Source organism: Jaculus jaculus, chromosome 4 (genome assembly GCF_020740685.1).
Source record: "Jaculus jaculus isolate mJacJac1 chromosome 4, mJacJac1.mat.Y.cur, whole genome shotgun sequence".
Classification (NCBI taxonomy): domain Eukaryota; kingdom Metazoa; phylum Chordata; class Mammalia; order Rodentia; family Dipodidae; genus Jaculus; species Jaculus jaculus.
The window spans coordinates 68,036,751-68,052,334 of record NC_059105.1 but is presented as its reverse complement, the minus strand read 5'-3'; the positions used below and the strand labels follow the sequence as shown (position 1 = coordinate 68,052,334).

General features: G+C 41.4%; 1 pseudogene; it reads left to right on the top strand.

The window, feature by feature from the left end:
- Positions 1 to 2,360: 2,360 nt before the first annotated feature.
- The window catches only part of LOC101615542, a 40,984-nt pseudogene continuing 27,760 nt past the window's right edge, over positions 2,361 to 15,584 (top strand).

The following is a 15,584-nucleotide window of genomic DNA, read 5'->3' as shown; positions in this document are numbered from 1 at the left end:
CAACATATCTTTTTTAAAAATATTTTTATTTGTTAAAGAGAGAGGAGAGAGAGAGAAGAAAGAATCGGCATGCCAGGGCCTCTAGCCACTGCAAAGGAAATCCAGATGCATGCGCCACCATGTACATCTGGCTTACATGGGTTCTGGGGAATTGAACGCAGGTACAATTGAACTTGGGTCCTTAGGCTTCACAGGCAAGTGTCTTAATCAGTAATTCATCTCTCCAGCCCCCAACATATCCTTTTATATATTTGTTTTTTAAATTAAAATTTAAAAAAAATTTACTTTGGGCGGGAGAGATGGTTTAGTGGTTAAGCGCTTGCCTGTGAAGCCTAAGGACCCGGGTTCAAGGCTCGACTCCCTAGGACCCACGTTAGCCAGATGCACAAGGGGGCTCACACATCTGGAGTTCGTTTGCAGTGGCTGGAGGCCCTGGCTCGCCCATTCTCTCTCTCTCTCTCTGCCTCTTTGTCGCTCTCAAATAAATAAATAAAAATAACCAACAAAAAAAAATTTAAAAAATTTTTTACTTAATTTTTATTAACATTTTCCATGATTATAAAAAAAAATCCCATTGTAATACTCTCCCTCCCCCCCCGACTTTCCCCTTTGACATTCCATTCTCCACCAACATATCCTTTTAAATGGTACCTTTTATTAAATATTGTGTACATTTTCTACTAGTTAAAATATATGTGGCTGTGAAGATGGATCAATGGTTAAAGGTGCTTGCAAAGTCTGCAGGCCTGGATTCAAATCCCAAGCCACCCATGCAAGCCAGCCTAAAAAGTGGTACAAGTGTCTGATGTTTGTTTGCAGCAACAAGAGAACCTGGTGCGCACGCACACACATATACACACACACACACAAATAGATAAATAAAACAGTTTTTAAATGTAATAATTCCACCACTATCCCCACACATAAACATATGTATATATTTCACACACACATGCTAGTTTCCAAACTCTATACTGATCCACTCATCAAAATGGATTTTTTTCTGATTAGTAGCTATGCTTTAATTATTGTTACTTTATAATTTTAAATCACTTTGATCTTTCTATTTAATATCCATGCCAATCTCTTGCATACTTCCTAGCATCCTAATTGCTGTTTCTGGTCTCAGCATCATCCAGTTCATTTCTATCTTGTTGGTAGAATTATTTACCATGCAAGCACCATTTCTGCCCTGTAAATCCTTCACGGCTCTTCCTCATCTTCAATACCAAGTCCAAATTCCTTTGCACAGTGCATTAAAGTGCTACGACAAGTCATTCCATAATTTTCCAGTGTCATTTCCGGTCCCTCCCTCACAGATGCTGTCTGCTTCAGATACTAAATAACTTAAAGTTCACAGAGTACACCCCACTTATAATCTTTTGTATCTCTGGAAACGTCATTCCTGCTGCTACCTGCATCAGAAAATCATGCAGGTTTCCTCCAAAACAACTGAAACTGCACCTTCAAAACCCAGACAACAGGCTGGAGAAATGGTTTAGTGGTTAAAGCCCTTGCCTGCCAAGCCAAAGGATGCTAGTTCAATGCCCCAGTACCCATGTAAGCCAGATCCACATGTGTCTGGAGTTCATATGCAGTGGCTGAAGGCACTAGCATGTCCATTCTCTCTCTCTCTCCCTCTATCTCTCCCTCAAATAAATAAATAAAAAGAAAATTTTTAAAATTAAAAAAATTAATAACTCAGACAATACATCAGCTTTAGTTAGTAAGCCTTCCACATGCTTCTTGTCAGACTAGACACGTGCCTGTCCCTTTGTGCCCACAGCAGCACGATGTTCCTCTTCCAGCATTCACGTCTACATTTTTGCTACAATTATTGGTTTTCTTGTCAATTGCCCTCACTAGAGAGCAGCCTCCTTGAAGGCAGGAATTGTTTTACGTCTCATGGTTTTGTGGATCCAAACATGAAAAACAACACGGTGCTAATAAGAATATGAAGAATAACAAACTGATAACCTCTTAAGCAAACTAAGTGCTTTCCATAATTCAATAACTGTGAAGTGTCAGCTCATAATTTTGTGTTCTGTGAAAGTGCTTTTAGCTAAAAATAATATTGTCCAGCTTGTTCACTCATCATATTCACAAGACTTGGCTGCAAGTAACTTTGGGATTGTTCCAAAGGAAGAAAGTTTCCTCTGTTCAACAAACTCAGAAGAACATGACTCAGGATCTAAAAGTAAATCCAGAGGAGAAATTCTCCACTGTGTTGAGTAGGAATGATATTGCTGGATTAGGTTGACTGGGGAGGTCCCTCTCCTGTGCAGAGAAAGACATGGAGGGTCACATGAAGGATGCACTCACCTCTCTTTCCATCACCAGTGGTTCTTTGAAGGGGAAGAATGCAGTCTCCTTCCCTGGTAGGGGTGTTTCAGGAAGCTATTGATTACCATAATGATGAGAAGGGAGATATCCCTGTTGATGAGTGTCTAGGGGCCCAGAAGCTCAGAGTCCTAAAAGTTCAGGACAGTGCCAGACAGCAAGAGACTTTCCTACTCAAAATAAAATGCCCATAATGCGACTCCATTAGGAATCGGACTTTATTTATCTTTGACTTCCTATTGGCTAGAAGAAATCCAGCACAAAAAGAAAAAAGGCACTCTGAACTGAAAATGCAAAGCAATGTGAGAGGAAAACCTTATTAATGTAAACTTTGGCGCTTAAATTGCCAATTACCTTACAAATCACCTTTCGTTGTAACTTCCACCTTACTTTCAACAGATGAAATATGAATAATGAAAGAATGAAGTTATCTTCAGTCCAGATGTTTCTTTGTTGGAATGGTTCCAATAAGTTTTAGTTCTTACAGAAATAGCAAACAAGTTCTCCTGTAGTTTCTTCTGGCAAAGGAATCTCCTTCGTCATTTCATGACCACTCACATTAACCACCTTGGTCTGCACTCTCCTCGGGAACGGACATCCTTGTCTGGAATATGGTCATCTGGTGTGCCACTCCTCCAGCATCCTAGGTCTTAATTGTTGGATCTGATCATCCCAGTGGATGGAATATTTTTTAACCGTCTCCCTTCCAACCTTCACATTCTGGCTCTGCATCATTATAAAATCGATAATATTTTCAGAAGTCCTTCTGCAATGTATTCATGACTATAAGCTATTCATGAGTAACTACAGCTTTTTAAAATTTGCAATTACAGCTTTTAGAAGAATGTTATTAGAACCATGAGTTGAGGTACAAGAGAGAACTTCAGGGAAAGGAGACAAAAGGCCATGTCATTCAAGTCAGTGATGTTTTTTGACCACTGGTCTTTGAGTTACTCCAGTTGTATGTATTTTTTGAGGAAGGGTCTCACTGTAGGCCAGGCTGATCTGGAATTCACTATGTAGTCTCAGGGTGGTCTTGAACTCACAGCAACCCTCCTACCTCTACCTCCCGAGTGCTGGGATTAAAGGTGTGCGCCACCATACCAGCTTTAATATATATAAAATTTATTTATTTATTTGAGAAAGAAAGAAAAAGACTGAGAAAAAGAGAGAGAGAATGGGTGCACCAGGGCCTCCAGCCACTGTAAATGAACTCCAGATGCATGTGCCACCTTGTGCATCTGTCTTACATGGGACCTGGGGAATCTAACATGGGTCCTTTGGCTTTACACTTAACCACTAAGCCATCCCTCCAGCCTCCCACCAGCCCCAAGCTGCCCATTTCTATTTTTAAAACAACATTGTTGAGCTGGACATAGTGGCACAGTCCTTTAATCCCTTTAATCTGCACTCAGGAGGCAGAGGTAGGAGGATCAGTGTGAGTTCGAGGCCACCCTGAGACTACATACATAGTGGATTCTAGGTCAGCCTGGGCTAGAGCAAGACCCTACCTTGAGAAAACAAGCAAGCAAACAACAACAAAAAAAAAATTGTTTATTTTCTTCTGCAAGAAGAGCAAGAACCTTCTCTCTTTATTTGGACTGTGTTTCCCATTCCTAGAGCTGTATTTGTCATGCAGAGGCCCTTGTTAACTATTTGTTGAATGAATACATGAATAACTTACTATAGATAGAGAATAATTTTATTTATATATTTGTTTGTTCATGTGTGTTAGAGCATGTGTATAGGTTCACAGGTGTCATACATACACCACTTTGCATCTGGATTTATGTGGGTGCTGGGGAATTGAACCCAGGCTGGCAGGCTTTATAAACAAGAGCCTTTAACTGCTGGGCTATCTCCATAGACCTGATTTTATTTTATTTATTATTTTTTTTAGACAAGGTCTTTCTATGTAGCCCTAGCTAGTCTAAAAACTGATATGTAGGCCAAGCTGGCTTCCATGTAGTGATCCTCCTGCCTCCGCCTCTCTGATACTAGGATAATAGTCATATCCCACCACGCCTGGTTTGAGAGTCAATTATTTGCTAACCAAAAAACGTAGAGTTAGTATATTTGACAACCAAAGGGAATTGCATGTTGAGGAAAGAAATTAAATGACCCAATGAACTTGAGACTGAATCACAAAGTTGTGAGAAGGGCAAAGATCAGGAATCCAAGTGTATTATAATAAAGCTATAAAAAGAAACATGATGGAATTGTAAGAGGTACCTAACTGTGAGATAAAGTCGAATGAAACTCATTCATTCATATATCTGATATAGAAGCAGAGTACCTGGTGGACTCTCAGCAAAAATGTGATCAGAGGCTGGAGAGATGGCTCAGTTGTTAAAGGCATAGGCTAGCAAAGCCTGATGGCCTGGGTTCAATTCCCCAGTACTCACATAAAGCCAGATGCACAAAGTGAGACATGCATTTGGAGTTCATTTGCAGTGGCAAGAGGCCCTGGTGTGTCCATAAGTCTCTTTCTCTCCTATCCCCTCTCTTCATCTCTCTCTTTCTCTCTATGTGGTGTGTGTGTGTGTGTCACAAGCAAGTAAATAAATAAACCATTAAAAACCCAAAACACAAAAACAAAACTGTGATCAGTTCTAAAGCAATAACTTGAGAAAAGTCCAAAGTTCATTAGCTTAAGCAATGACCTTGGACACATTTTAAATTTTATTCTATAGGATCCATTTATATACATATATATATAAAACCCTAAGCAATATACTTCAAAGTATTAATATTTGATACATTATTCATGACAAATAAATTGTAACAAGCTCACTTATGTCATTTATGTTTAATAAAAAAACAGTGGGCTGGAAGGATGGCTTAGCAGTTAAGATGTTTGCCTGCAAATCCTAAGGACCCAGGTTCAATTCCCCAGGACCCATGTAAGCCAGATGCACAAGGGGGCACATGCGTCTGGAGTTCATTTGTAGTGGCTGGAGGCCCTGGCATGTCCATTCTCTCTATCTGCCTCTCTCTCACACTCAAAATGGATTAAAAAAAATTTCTGTTTACAAAAGAAGAAAATGAAGATATATAAAATAAAAGTCTGCCATGAAAATCATCCTAAATCCATCAATATTAGCCCTACCCAACCAGACTATTTACAATGAAATTTAAATTAAATTGAAAATGCAGGATTGGAGAGATCACTTAGTGATTAAGGCATTTGCCTGTGAAGCCTAAGGATCCAGTTTCCATTCCCCAGGACCCATGTAAAACAGATGCACAAGGTGGCACATGCATCTGGAGTTCGTTTGCAGGGCCTGGAGGCCCTGGCATGTCCATTCTCTCTCTCTCAAATAAATAAATTAATTAATTAAATATTTAAAAACAGAAAAGTCAAAAATTGAGAAGGAAAATATATTTTAAAAAGGAAAAAAGTAACTCAATAAATGCATATTTATGATTCCAAATTATAAAACATCAATGAAAAATATGATTTATTACACAGACTATTTTTTTCTTTTTTTTTTTTTTACAGTGAGAGATAGAGAGAAGAGAGACAGACAGTGAGAATGAGCACACCAGGGCCTCCAGCCACTGCAAACAAACTCCAGATGCATGTGCTACCTTGTGCATCTGGCTTTATGAGGGTACTGGGGAACTGAACTCAGATTGTTAGGCTTTGCAGGCAAACACCTTAATGGCTAAACTTTCTCTCTAGCCCTGTTTGTTTGTCTTTTCGAGGAAGTGTCTTGCTCAAGCCTAGGCTGACTTGGAATTCACTATTTAGTCTCAGTTTGGCCCAGAACTCAAAGTGATCCTCCTAACCCTCAGCCTTCTGAGTTTAAAGAGATTAAAGGCATGCACCACTGTGCCTGGCCCCCAACTAATTTTTTAAATATTGAAAGTTCCACAGAGGATAGTGAAAGAAATTCTGTCCCTTAGAACTTTAATTCAAAATCTCTTTCATGAGAAGTACTTTAGTTTGTGGCTACATTTATTAGCAAATAACAGAAAATGGCCAAGTTATTTATCATGTCTCAAGTCTGAAAAATTAAATAGTGACATAAAGCCAGAAACTTTCCATCTTTCTGTGCCTCCATCTTAGCATATGGGTTTTACCTTCATGCTGGTCATTTTGTGGTTACAAGATGGTTGCTTCATTTCCAGCATGGCATGTGAATTCCATCCAAGCTGAAAGGAAATGACAAAGGTTTTGCTACTGGGAAATGTATATATCAGAAGCTCCCATTCATCCAGACATGATAGTGCTTGGCTGCAGGCCCAATACTTGAGGAGGCAGAGGCAGAGGCAGGAGGATTGCTATAAATTGGAGGCCAGCTAGTCTAACATAGTTGGTTTCAGGCCAGCCAGTGAGATCCTATTTCAAAAAAGAAAGGAAGAAGAGAGGATGGAAGGAGGGAGAAAGAAAGGAAGAACCTTACTTAGTGAGGAAAAGATCCTGGCAATATTTCCTTCCTTCCTTCCTTCCTTCCTTCCTTCCTTCCTTCCTTCCTTCCTTCCTTCCTTCCTTCCTTCCTTCCTTCCTTCCCCTCTCTCTCTCTCTCTCTCTCTCTCTCTCTCTCTCTTTCTTTCTTTCATTTTCTCTCTCTCTCTCTCTTTCTCTCTTTCTTTCTTTTTCTGGTTTTTCAAGGTAGGGTCTCACACTAGCTGAGGCTGACCTGGAACTCACTATGTCGTCTCAGGGTGGCCTTGAACTCACAGTGATCCTCCTACCTCTGCCTCCTGAGTGCTGGGATTAAAGGCGTGTGCCACCATGCCCGGCTCTGGCAATATTTTCACAAGGTCCCATGTTTCTTTCAAATTTACCACAAGATATCTAGGTGAGGTGGCACACACCTTTAATCTCAGAGCTCAGGAGGCAGAGGAAGATCCCTGTGAGTCCGAGGCCACCCGCAGACTACATACTGAATTCCAGGTCAGCTTGGGCTAGAGTGAGACCCTACCTCAAAAAATTTTTAAAAAAGATGACACAAGATATTTTAGCTGCCATCAATAACACTTTTTCATGACAATTTCCCCACCCTCACTGGAGTGGCATGGCTACTTGGAAGATCCGCCTAAGAGGAAGTTAAATTGAGGATACATTCAATTTGAATTTAGTAGGATATATTTAGGAGGTTCACAGTCACTTCTGTGCATAGTTGAGTTAGTGCCAACCACGAACATGTAGGAATCTTTTTCAAGAAAACTCCTGCTGCCCAGTGTGCTAACTCATCTGGCCTGGTGGTACAAGGTACAGGCCTCAGCTTGGGTGCATTATCAAGCTGCCACAAGATCACATTGATAACAGCTGTCCAGTGAGTGTCTTCAGTTCAAAGAGGAGTTTCTTTAGTCACTGACAAGAACATTTGAAACAATCTGAAATCCGATAAAGGAAAGAACCTTAACACAAGTTTTCAAAGTTTGACATTAATCTAAAAGATGTACATGATCTTTCCAGTAGTTTATCGTGCTGGTGTGGCTTGTCTATGGTTTGTCCCCACTAACTTGCATGTTGAAATTTGACTTGAGATGGAGGAGTGTTATGAGAGATAACTATATCATGGGGTTCCACCCTCATGAGTAGATGAATGTCTGTTTCTAGAGTCTGGGTTAGGCCTCTCCAAGCTAGGTTTCACAGGTCTAGATAGGTCTCCCGGGAGTGAGGTGGGTTTCTTTGGACTGGATTAATTACCTTGAGAGCAGGTTATTTTGAAGCAAGGTTGCCTTTGGTGATTTGCCTTTTCTGTACTCTCTCCACACACTGTCTGCAACAAGGCCCTCACCAGCAGCCAAGCAGACCCTGTGTTGTCTATCTCTTGGATCTCTAGAACTCAGCTAAACAAGTCTATTTTCTTTATTCATTACCTAGCCTTAGGTATTTTGCTATAGCAACACAGCATGTTCTAAGATACTGCAAAAGATTTAGAAAAGTTCCTAAGGTAAAGTTGCTAAGATCATTATCAATAACAACACCAAAAAATTCAGAGGCTGGAGAGATGACTTAGTGGTCAAAGTGCTTGCCTGTGAAGCCCTAAGAACTCATATTCAAATCTCCAAGTCCCTCGTAAGCCAGCCACACAGTGACACAAACACACAATGTCGCACATGTACACAAGGGGGCGCACATGTCTGGAGTTTGTTTGCAGTGGCTGAAGGCCCTGGAGTGCCCATTCTGCCTCTCTCTCTCTCTCTCTCTCTCTCAAATAAATCTAAAAAACTTATTAAATAAAAAAATTTCAGGGGTTGGACAAATGGCTTAGCCATTAAGGTGCTTGCCTGCAAAGCCAAAAGACCTCAGTTTGATTTCGTAGGACCCACGTAAGCCAGATACACAAGGGGGTGCATGCATCTGGATTTTGTTTGCAGTGCCTAGAGGCCCTGGCATGCCCATTCTCTCTCTCTCTCTCTCTCTCTCTCTCTCTCTCTCTTTCTCAAATAAATAAATAAAATAAAGTTAAAAATTTTTTTTGCCAGGCATGGTGGTGTGTACCTTTAATCTCAGCACTCAGGAGGCAGATATAAGAGAATTGCTGTGAGTTCGAGGCCATCCTGAGACTACATAGTGAATTCCAGGTCAGTCTGGGCTAGAGAGAGACCCTACCTCAAAAAAACAAAACAAACAAACAAACAAACAAATCACCAGAGAGGATCTGAAAGAAGATTATCTTTCTATGCTATGTAAAATGTTCTTTCAAAATGTGAACTTTGAGCTGGGAAGATCACACAGCAGTTAAAAGGGCTTGCTTAGGAAGCCTGTCGGCCTGAGTTCAACTCCCTAGCGCTCATGTAAAGCTGGATGCAAAGTGACACATGCCTCTGTGATCCCAGTGCTCCTATGCCATGGGGAGGTGGAGTCAGGAGGATCCAAAGCTCACAGGCCCAGCTAGTCTGATCGTTTGCAGTCTTTCAGTTTATTTGCAGGAGCAAGAGTCAAAGAAAGTGTGACACAGACGTCTTGTCAAAGTTGTCCTCCAGTGTGCTCTGTGGCATGCATAACCACACATGCAAAATAAATTTAAAAAATTAAAATCTAAATATTTAGCTGGGCGTGGTGGTTCATGTTTGTAGTTCCAGCACTCAGGAGGATGAGAAACAAGAGGACTGCTACAAGTTCAAGGCCAGCCTGGGCTACATAATAGGATCCTGGGGAGAGAGAGAGGGAGGGAATGCGCAAAAGAAACATAGAAGTGATCACCCCCCAGACACAAAATGGCCTGGATATCCATGACCTCACAGTGCCTGACACTACCTACACAAGACCATCATAATAGGTGGAAAAGATCATGTCATCAAAATAAAAGAGAGACTGATTGAGCAGGGGAGAATAGAATTTCTAAGGGGAAAGTGGGGGGGGGGTATTACCATGAGATTTTTTTTCATAATCATGGAAGTTGTTAATAAAAAATTTTTTTGAAAAAAAAAGTGATGAGACAATTACAAAAGTTCATGCTGTATTTTTGATTTTATAGGGGTATTTTGTGGTACCTATCAGTTTTTTAAATCAAATTTAACTTTCATAAGTGATTCCATATATTCCTGTGCTACACATACAATATACATCTCTAAATTGTTGAAATTAAATGATTATAATTTTCTTCTCTACTTTTCTAGAAATTCTAAACAATATATATTACCTTAATAGTAAAATAAATCAGTATTTTTTTAAAAAATTAAATTTGTTGGAATGTCTTTTCTCATTTTAAATAGTTCCTTGAGTTGGAGGAGAATTTTGTGACAGGTTTTCAGTATATAGCCCAGGCTGTTGTTGGATTTACAATAATTCTACATACAGCTTCTCAAGTGCTGGGATTGCAGATATGACTCACCATGCTGAACAAACAGTCAGTTTTGTTCCTGGTTTTTTATTCTTTTTTTTTTTTAATATTTTTTATTTATTTATTTGAGAGTGACCGACACAGGGAGAAAGACAGATAGAGGGAGAGAGAGAGAATGGGCGTGCCAGGGCCTCCAGCCACTGCAAACAAACTCCAGACGTGTGTGCCCCCTGTGCATCTGGCTAACGTGGGACCTGGGGAACCAAGCCTCCAACCAGGGTCCTTAGGCTTCACAGGCAAGCGCTTAACCGCTAAGCCATCTCTCCAGCCCTGGTTTTGTATTCTTTATTCTCAACAAGTTCCCCTACCTTTCTATCTCTGCCTTCGTGACTTTCAAGCCCCATGAAGCCAAAACCCATCTTTAGGTTTCTTGACCCAGTTTCTAGCTCCCTAGAAAGAAACGATGGGTCAGTGGTTAGAGATGCTTGCATACAAAGCCTGACAGCCCTGGTTCGATTCCCCAGTATTCACATAATGCCAGGAGCACAAAGTGGCACATGCATTTGAAGTTCATTTGCAGTAGCAAGAGGTCCTGGTATTCTCTCTCTCTCCCCCACCCCTTCTCTTTCTCTCCAATAAATGAATAAAAATAAAAATAAAAGAACAATCTCTAAGATCTTACAGAGTTACTTCCCCCTTTTTGGAAGAAGAAAATGTAAAACAAGTACCATTCTCCTCAGTATCTTTTAAGAACTCTATTCTGTCATTGGCCCATATTAACAGTCATTCTTTTGGGCATAAGAAGGTATTTCCCCACAAGGCCAACACACTTCCCTCAGGATGTCTCATTAAACATCAGTATCGCAGATTTCTGAACCTTCAATGCAATCACCAGGGGAAATGCTGCATAGTGGAATCTTCCTCTGCATCATGGTTTTAAGGCTTCAAGAGGCCCAGAAGCAGATTAACCTTGATATGCAATTTCCCAATCTAACTTCACTACATCTTTCTAACATTATTATTATAAATTTTCATGTAATTAGCAAGGTTCTACAGGCTCATATTTTAACAAGCTCTGGGTCACAATAGAAGCCACTGTGTAACGTTAATTTTTGTTTGTTTGTTTGTTTTGAGGTAGGGTCTCACTCTGGTCCAGGCTGACCTGGAATTAACTATGTAGTCTCAGGATGGCCTCAAACTCACAGTGATCCTCCTACCTCTGAGTGCTGGGATTAAAGGCATGTGCCATCACGCCTGGCTAACCTTAATATTTTTTTTTAACATGGGATTTTATGGTACTATGGACAACAGGCTAAAGAGTGTTTAAGACTTGGGTCATTTTACAGGTTTTAAATTCCAGTATCTGGGCTGGAGAGATGGCTTAGCGGTTAAGCGCTTGCCTGTGAAGCCTAAGAACCCTGGTTCGAGGCTCGGTTCCCCAGGTCCCACGTTAGCCAGATGCACAAGGGGGCGCACGCGTCTGGAGTTCGTTTGCAGAGGCTGGAAGCCCTGGCGTGCCCATTCTCTCTCTCCCTCTCTCTGTCTTTCTCTCTATGTCTGTCACTCTCAAATAAATAAAATAAAATAAATGAACAAAATTAAATTCCAATATCTCATTCATTCTGGCTCTCATAAGGCAGGTTGTGAGCCTGTTCACAAGGAATAGTTAGACTGAAAGACAGTATCTGTTTCCTGCTTAAGTTTCCGTATTATTATATTTTTTGAAACAGGGTCTCATGTAGCCCAGGCTGACCTCCAACTTGCTAAATAACTGAATATGGTACTGGAATCCTGGTTGTCCTGCCGCCAGACTTAGGCATGCACACCAGGTATTTTCATATTAGTATTGTGAGATTTGGAATTAGTGGACTAACAACTCAATAAACAGTAATGTAAACACTTTTTAGTTTTTAGGTATATAATCTGTTGAAGGATAAAGATTTAAAGCCTATGATTTTTTTTCTCTTAGCAATAAAAGCCTTTAAATACTTATAAGGAAACTTTTTAAAATTAACTTTAGAGGCCCCTTCTGCTCAGGTATAAACTTGTATAGTATTGGTAACCACACATTTGGTTTTTTAAAAAAAGCAATCTGTGAGCTCAACCATATGCTGTCATGTATTAAATTCAAGAGTCCAACAACCACACTTAAAAATACCAGCACCAGAAGAGAATGAAAGGCTGACTTTAGGAGAGGAATCACTCTCTTTAGGACTTATAAAACCTTAAAACCAGGGTTGAGAGATGGCTTAGTGGTTAAGGCACTTACCTATGAAGACTAAGGACGCAGGTTCAATTCCCCAGAACCCATGTAAGCCAGATGCACATGATGGTGCATGCATCTGGGGTTCATTTGCAATGGCTAGAGGCCCTGGTACACCCATTCTGTCTCTCTCTCTCTCTCATAAATAAATAAAAAATATCAATCCCCCTCAAAACCTTGGTGTTGGATCATTGGTGTTGGATCATGTAAAATACATATCCGTGGTGATGTGTGTGTGTGTGTGTGTGTGTGTGTGTGTGTGTGTGTGTGTGTGGTGCAGCAGATAGGACCAAGAAGACCCTGTACATGCTATGCAAGCATTCTGTTACTACAGCCCTTAATTGTTTTGAAAGTCTCAAAATGCATCTCAGGATGGCCTGAAAGTTGTCATGTAGTCCAGGCTGCCGTGAACTTGTGATCTGTCTGCCTTAGCTTCCTTCACATAGGTTTGCACACATGAGCCACCATGCTCAGTTTCTCATGGGTCTTAAGATTTTATTTTATTTTATTTTTTAAATTATTTATTTATTTATTTGAGAGCGACAGACACAGAGAGAAGGACAGATAGAGGGAGAGAGAGAGAATGGGCGCGCCAGGGCTTCCAGCCTCTGCAAACGAACTCCAGACGCGTGCGCCCCCTTGTGCATCTGGCTAACGTGGGACCTGGGGAACCGAGCCTCGAACCGGGGTCCTTAGGCTTCACAGGCAAGCGCTTAACCGCTAAGCCATCTCTCCAGCCCAATGTTTTATTTTTATTTATTTATTTATTTGACAGCAACAGACAGAGAGAGAAAGAGGCAGATAACGACAGAGAATGAGTGCACCAGGGCTTCGAGCCATTGCAAATGAACTCCAGACACTTATGTATCTGGCTAATGTGGGTCCTGGGGAATCGAGCCTCGAACTGGGGTCCTTAGGCTTCACAGGCAAGGGCTTCACCGCTAAGCCATCTCTCCAGCCTGATTTTAAGATTTTTTAAAATTATATTATTTGCTTTATTTTTTGAAACAGGGTTCTTTTTTAAAATATATTTTTATTTTATTTATTTGAGAGAAAGAAAGAGAGAGTGAGAATGGGCACACCAGGACCTTCAGCCACTGCAAGCAAACTACAGATGGATGTGCCCCCTTGTGCATCTGGCTTAGGTGGGTTCTGGAGAATTGAACCAGGATCCTTTGGCTTTACAGAAGGCCTTAACCACTAAGCCATCTCTCCAGCCCATGAAACAGGGTTCTTATGAAAGCCCTGCTGGCCATGAATTTACTATGTACCCAAGGCTGGCCTTGAACTCTTATTCCTCCTGCTTCTACCTTCCATTTGCTAAGATCACAGGTATGTGGCACCACTTCCAGCTTTTTAAAAAAAATAAATAAAGCAATTATACTGATCTTAGTAAGTGTGGATCTTTCTTCTCTCTTATACTAGAAGTAATTGTGGCAAGTGTGTGGAGAACATAGTAGAGGTTTGCCATGGAAAACTGCATTTCTTTTCTTTTTCTTTTTTTCTGTTTCTTTTGGAGGTAGGGTCTCACTCAGGCTGACCTGGAATTCACTATGGAGTCTCAGGGTGGCCTCGAACTCACCGTTATCCTCCTACCTCTGCCTCCCAAGTGCTGGGATTAAAGGCATGCGCCACCACACCGGGTTGAAAACTGCATTTCTTAATGAGGCTGTGGACCCAGCTTTGAGGTTCTGATCCCTGAGTGCCCCTAGTTGACATGAGCCCTCTGTAAGGTTAGGTAAATATTTCCATAGCCTTGTGGAAAGAAAGGACTTTGAGCCATGGCTTGATAACAGTCCTATTACATTTCTTTCTCTTGTGGACTTGCAGAAGAATGAAGGTCTCCTGATTTGTCTGAGTGGGGCGGCCCCACTCAATCATCTCTCCAATAACCTGGGGTGCTCTTCAAGTAGGGTGTCTTCAAACTTCCCTTGGAGCTCAGTTTTTATGTGTTAAAATGGCCCCATCTTTGGACTTGACTCACTTGCTGCCTTGTCTTTAAAAGGTGGGATAAGGTATTAAGTGCCCTGTCCTGAGGTGTGGCAAACTGTTTAACAAGATGGGGCCACAGGCAGATGATTCTGTTCAAGATGCCTCCCTCTGAAAGGATGACTTGGAGGCTATTGTGAAAATAAAGCAGCTGGAGGGTCATGCGGCCTCTGAGACTTCATCACTAGCTGGACTCGTGCCAGAGCAGATGCCCTTTACTGCAAAGATGAACTTCTTTGTCTGTGACAGGGTCTGCTGACTCCTCTGCTGAGCCGTGGAATATAAGCACAGTGCAGGTATGCACAGCATCCAGACCCACAGCTGTACAGTGAAATTGGGTGAACAGAGTCCATTGACAGACTCCTCTGACAATACTGTGGTCTTCTTGGGGATAGAGTTCCCAAGCTTGGAGCCAGCACTTCTGGGGGCCCACGGGTGGTGTTCAGCATGGATTACAATGATTACAAAGCTAGGTATTCTGGTGAGTGGCTTTGTGACCTCACCATGAGAGTATGGACTTTATCTTGCTGGAAGAAAGGCTACCAACGTGCTTTTGCAGAAGTGCAAAGTCAAGTTTCTTTCTTTCCTTTTTTTTTTTTTTAGTTGTTTTTAGTTTTTAAAAAGTATTTTTATTGGGGCCGGAGAGATGGCTTAGCGATTAAGTGCTTGCCTGTGAAGCCTAAGTACCCTGGTTCAAGGCTCAATTCCCCAGGACCCACATAAGCCAGATGCACAAGGTGGCACATGCATCTGGAGTTGGTTTGCAGTGGCTGGAGATCCTGGTGTGCCCATTCTCTCTCTCTCTCTCTCTCTCTCTCTCTCTCTCTCTCTCTCTCTCTCTCTCTCTCTCTCCCTCTTTCTCTGTCTGTTGCTCTCAAATAAATAAATAAAAATGATCAAAAAATATTTTAAAATATTTTTATTTATTTATTTTATTTGAGAGAGAGAGAAAGAGGCAGATAGAATGAATGCACCAGGGCCTTCAGCCTCTGCAAAGAATTCCAGACATGTGCACCACCTTGTGTATCTGGCTTACGTGGGGCCTGGGGAATCAAATCTGGTTCCTTTGGCTTTGCAGGCAAGTGCCTTAACCGCAAAGCCATCCCTCCAGCACCTTTATTTGTTTTTTGAAGTAGGGTCTCACTCTATCACTCTAGCTCAGGCTGACCTGGAATTCCCTATGTTGTCTCCGGGTTGCCTATAATGCACGGCCATCCTTTTACCTCTGCCTCCTGAGTGCTGGGATT